The sequence below is a fragment of the Populus euphratica genome, unplaced genomic scaffold (assembly GCF_000495115.2).
Source record: "Populus euphratica unplaced genomic scaffold, PopEup_1.0 scaffold311.1, whole genome shotgun sequence".
In the NCBI taxonomy this organism is placed as follows: Eukaryota; Viridiplantae; Streptophyta; class Magnoliopsida; order Malpighiales; family Salicaceae; genus Populus; species Populus euphratica.
Window position 1 is genome coordinate 142554 of NW_011500198.1, and position 6080 is coordinate 148633.

Below are 6080 nucleotides of genomic sequence, written 5' to 3' on the forward strand. Positions count from 1 at the left end.
TAGTAGTAGTAGTAGTAGTAGTAGTAGTAGTAGTAGTAGTAGTAGTAGTAGTAGTAGTAGTAGTAGTAGTAGTAGTAGTAGTAGTAGTAGTAGTAGTAGTAGTAGTAGTAGTAGTAGTAGTAGTAGTAGTAGTAGTAGTAGTAGTAGTAGTAGTAGTAGTAGTAGTAGTAGTAGTAGTACTAATAATAATAATAATAAAGAAATAGAAGAAGAAGAAGAAGATGAGAACTTTGAGATGGAATATTAATGTAACGATTAAACAATGATAATAACAAATGTCAAGGTTAGAGGTTCCACTAATGGTATATCAAACAAGTATAGTATAAACTCTTATTATTGAATTGGAAACCACACACAAAGGAGGTTCCAATCAGATTATATATTGTTAACATGATTACATTAGTCATCTTATTCAATTAATGCTAATACTTGTAAATCTCGTCAAGCATTCATGATTATAACTTATGTTAACAACAAATCAAGTTCCTTTCATAGCTCAGGTGTCGGTTATACCATACATTATGGGCTATGAAAGTGCCAAGCATTTGTTGTACCAAGTGTTATACAACATAAATCAAGATTAGTCATTTAACAAGCAAAGTATTAAAGAGTGAATAAGATAACAAATATAAAACATGTTAGTATCAAACATTAAAGTCCATATTAAGTTTACATTATACTTATTCTTACACCATTAGTGTAACCTTTTCACCTTGACATAATTAACTTAGCTAGACATAATGAAAGAAAGCAAAATAGATAAACAAAATAAGAACATAAAAGTTAACTAAGTAAAGGAAAGGAAATGAAAGGCATAAACTTGATATTAATGAAAGTAAAGCATAAACATTACAAAAAATACAAAGAGAGAAAGGAAGAGCATGATCTTGATCTGGAAACCAAGATGCCTAAATGCATGGCAAATGCCTCCTTTTATAGGCCAAAATTGGGAACTATTGATTTGATGACTAATTGATAAGTGGGTGACCAACTTTTGACTTGGTGACAATCCTTATCTTCTCTTGTCTGCCCAAAACGTCATTGATAACGTCAAAATTGGAGCCAGTTGCAAACATGAAAGTTGTAGGCAATTGTCTCAGCTTTCTTGTGTAAAAAATGCAGCTCATTTGGACTTCTAGAACTCCAGATATGGCCAAAATACCGAACAGTGCTCGGGCTGGAAGACAGATTCGGGCTTCTTTGTTGTTGCTACAATTTGGACTTGATAATGGCCTTTTTAGATCTTGGGCTCCATATGAAAGTTGTAGGCCTATGTCTTACCTTTCCATCCATATAAATTGGACCTAAATCTGAGATCTGTAGCTCCAGATATGACCCAATTACCGAACAGTATTCCGGTTTGGATTGCACCGACATCTCTTTTCTAAGTTTGGCCATCTCTTTATCCTTGCAATTTAAGTTCTTTAAGTCATCAATCAATCCTTTCATTTATGTGATAGGCCTGCATTAAAAATAGACATTTACCACAAATTATAGGTATCTTATATTATTAGATACATTATTATAAAATATATTTTAGTTAAGAAGTTATTGATATTTCAAGTGCAAAATGATGATATAAAACCATGATAAAAATGCACTTTTAAGTACTAATCATCGAACCACAGGGAGGTTAATTGTATAAATTATAAATAAAAATAATACAACAACAACAACAACAATAATAATAATAATACTAGTAGTAGTAGTAATAATAATAATAAAGAAAAAGAAGGAGAAGAAGAATAAGATGATGAGAACTTTGAGAAGAAATATTAATGTAACAATTAAACAATGATAATAACAAATGTCAAGGTTAGAGGTTAGAGGTTCCACTAATGGTATGTCAAACAAGTATATCATAAATTCTTATTATTCAATTGGAAACCACACACAAAGGAGGTTCCAATCAGATTATAGATTGTTAACATAATTACATTAGTCATCTTATTCGATTAATGCTAATAATTGTAAATCTCGTCAAGCATTCATGATTATAACTTATGTTAACAACAAATCAAGTTCTTTTCATAGCTTAGGTGTCGGTTATACCATATATTATGAACTATGAAAGTGCCAAACATTTGTTGTATCAAGTGTTATACAACATAAATCAAGATTAGTCATTTAACAAGCAAAGTATTAAAGAGTGAACAAGATAACAAATACAAAACATGTTAGTATCAAACATTAAAGTCCATATTAAGTTTAGACTATACTTATTATTACACCATTAGTGTAACATTTTCACCTTGACATAATAAACTTAACTAAACATAATAAAAAAAATAAATAAATAAATAAAATAAGAACATAAATAAGATAAGAGTTAACTAAGTAAAGGAAAGGAAATGAAAGGCATAAACTTGATATTAATGAAAGTAAAACATAAACATTACAAAAAATACAAAGAGAGAAAGCAAGAGCATGATCTTGATCTGGAAACCAAAATGTCTAAATGCATGGTAAATGCCTCCTTTTATAGGTCAAAATTAGAAACTATTGATTTGATGACTAATTGATGAGTGGGTGACCAACTCTTGACTTAGTGACAATCCTTATCTTCTCTTGTCTGCCCAAAACGTCATTGATAACGTCAAAATTAGAGCCACTTGAAAACATGAAAGTTGTAAGAAATTGTCTCAGATTTCTTGTATAAAACATTCAGGTCATTTGGACTTCTAGAACTCCAGATATGGGCCAAACACTGAACTGTGCTTGGGTTGGAAGACAAATTCGGACTTCTTTGTTGTTGCCACAATTTGAACTTGAAAAAAACCTTTTTAAGTCTTGGGCTTTATGAAAGTTATAGGCATATGTCTTACCTTTCCATCCATATAAAGTAGACCTAAATCTGAGATCTACAACTCTAGATATGACCCAATTACCGAACAGTGTTCCGGTTTGGATTGCACCAGCATCTCTTTTCTAAGTTTGGCCATCTCTTTGTCCTTTCATTTTCAGTTCTTAAATTCATCAATCAATCTTTTCATTTATGTAATAGGTCTGCATTTAAAATGAACATTTACCATAAATTAAAGGTATCTTATATTATTAGATATATTATTATAAAACATGCTTTAGTTAAGGAATTATTGATACTTCAAGTGTAAAAATGATGATATAAAACCTTGATAAAAATGCACTTTTAAGTATTAATCATACAACTTTACTAAAAGGAAGAAAACTCTTTTGTTTTCTAACATCTAAAAATTATTTAGCAAAATTTAGTCCAACCTTCCCTCGATTTTTAATCCATATTTGGAATTTTATAACTCTGATTTAAATGGGGTAAGTTTTGTTGGAAATATATAATCCATAACTTTCACTTTCATGAAGAAATTATTTCATTTTTTTTTTGTAATTTTTTAGTCCTAAACTTGCTAGAAGTTGTCTGATGAACTTGTCTAGTTTTTCAATTTCTTTCTTCTAACATACAATGAAGTATTTTCATTTGTTTTTCTTACCATTCAATGCTGTTATTTCTCCTTCAAGTGACTTATAACATCACTAACCTTATCACCTTAATAATCAACTAATTTTCTCACTTTTTTCTAAATATAACCAAAAGTTCTCTTACAGCAAAAAAAAAAAAAAAACACATGTTTACTTTCTTTACATTCCTTCATTTATAATATCTAACATAACACAAAAATCTCTATAATTCCCAACAAACTTGAAATGTACCTAACACAAAGTATAACTAACTTTCCATTACAATTTAAAACATGAAATTTCTATTTCTTTTCCATTCATTATTTACATTTAACACGTGCTAAAGTATTTATAATAAAACAACAATTATGTATTGATTTAATTATTTTTTTCAATTTTCCTAGGTTTTTTTCCCTTTCTTTATTCATTATTTTAAATTGTTTCATCCATTTTCATCCCAATTACATTAAACAAAGTCAATTTCTCATTTCCTCCAATTTTACCCACGAACCTTAACTTAAAATTTGCAATTTACACATCAATTTCTAATCGTATTCAATCTAAATTTTGTACTTAAGTTTAAAACCACTTACCTAGTGCTAAAATGAGCTATGATCTGTAAATAGTAAAAAAATTCCAATACTCTCTCTTTACCACTCTTAATTAGCCCCCTTACCACACAAATTTCATAATTTCTTTCACTTATTCTCTTTTAATCCTAGTCTAGAAGTTGTTCCCTCACTATTTAGTTTAAATCTTAGCCAAACTTTTTAATTTTGGTGCATTTTGTCTCAAATTTGGCAAAAAAAAGCTTGGAAACCCTCTCCCTCTTTTCTTATTTATGTTGCCCATTTCTAGAGAGAAATTTTTAGGGTATTTATAGTACAATCTTTGGGTAATTACACATTGACCCCATTAGCTTAGTTATTTCATTTTCTATCTCCATCTTTTCTCTTTTCTAATAATTAGTGATGTATACTCTTTTGTTTCTTTTAATTTCATTCCTTGTCATTTAACTTTATATTCTTGATTTAATTTAACTCATTTCATCTCCGGGTTAATATTTTAATATTTTTTTAAATTTTAATTGGGGTTTTATAGAAAAAGAGTTATTTTTTCTTAATAAATCTGATAATGACTAATAGATCTTATATAAAAACTTCAATGCCCTTAATAGTTAGTTTTAAGTTTTTTAGTGGGAAAGGTAAAACTATGAAAACACTATTTCAATGAATAATGTTTTCATTTAGAATCTAGAGTGTTTTCACTTTCTATTTTAGCTTTTGTTAATACATAACACCTTTTCTCTCTCCTTATATTAGTCAAGTTATTAATTTCCAACTACATTTATCTTATGATCATAGAAACACATATAATTTGCAAAGGAAAGATTCATATTAGGAATAAAATTCATCGAGGGCTTGCTACTACTCCCACCCAAACTACTAGTCCCAACCATAGACTTTACAGGCTAAAAAGAAATTTTAATTCAAAAATTAATAATTCAAATTAAAAATAAATACTAACTAATCCATTGGTTTGTGCTTTGCTATGGGTCGAACAAAATGTTTTTAAAATGTAAAAATAATAATAAGAACATGGATAATTTTTTGACGGTGTTATTAAACCAATCCAAATGGTTCAATCCAAAAATCTCCTGACTTAGCTCTTTACCTAACTTGAGTTTCAAATTAAATTATGTGAGAGCTAACTAAATTTAAATCAATCAATTTCATGTGTCCAAATGCAACATTGATGACTGGTAAAAATATAAATTAACTTTTAAAAACATATGACAATGACAAATTAGACATGACCTGGATCATGAACTCTATTGAATTTAATAATTTTTTTAATAAATTATTTTTATTGAATTAAATGATAAAAATAAATGCTCACAAAATAGAGCACCAACCTAAAAATAAATATTTATTTGGGATAGTAATAACCCTATAGAAAATAAATAAAAATAAATCATGTAATTTATTTCCTAAGCAATCCAATATTAAAGGACATAATAAAAAAATAAAATAACTAAAGAGCCAAAAACAATATTCGGTCAGTGGCTAAACTCGTCAAACTTGTAAATTGGATAACCCTGGCTATAGGGGCGGAGCTAGGAATTTTTCTTATTCTGGGCTATGATATAAATATATATAAATTGTTTTTTAAAATTAATTATTAACTCAGATATATAAATTTATCAAGTTAACAATAAAGTTTCAATTCAAATACATAACATAAAATATATAAAAAATAAAATTTAAAGTACATAAAATTCAAAATAAAAATAAAAATAAATTACACTATCAAAGTTGCACTCTTCGATGTTTTATATAATAGAATTCATCTATGATCGAATCCGAATCAATATCTTTAACAAGCTCTCATTCAATGTAAATCATCATAAAATCTACTAAGAACTCATTTTTTATTTTATTGTAAAGCACAGTTTTAACATGTTTTATAATTGAAAATGTCCGCTTTGTAGTGGCAGTGGAAACAGGCAAAGTCAAACCAAGACAAATCAACTTATCAATCAAATGATAGTGTTGCGACTTATTTGTTTCAGCTAATCCTCGACATAATTCAGAAATGGTAAACATATTCTGAAAGCTCTCATGTTGAATCACATCAATCTGATA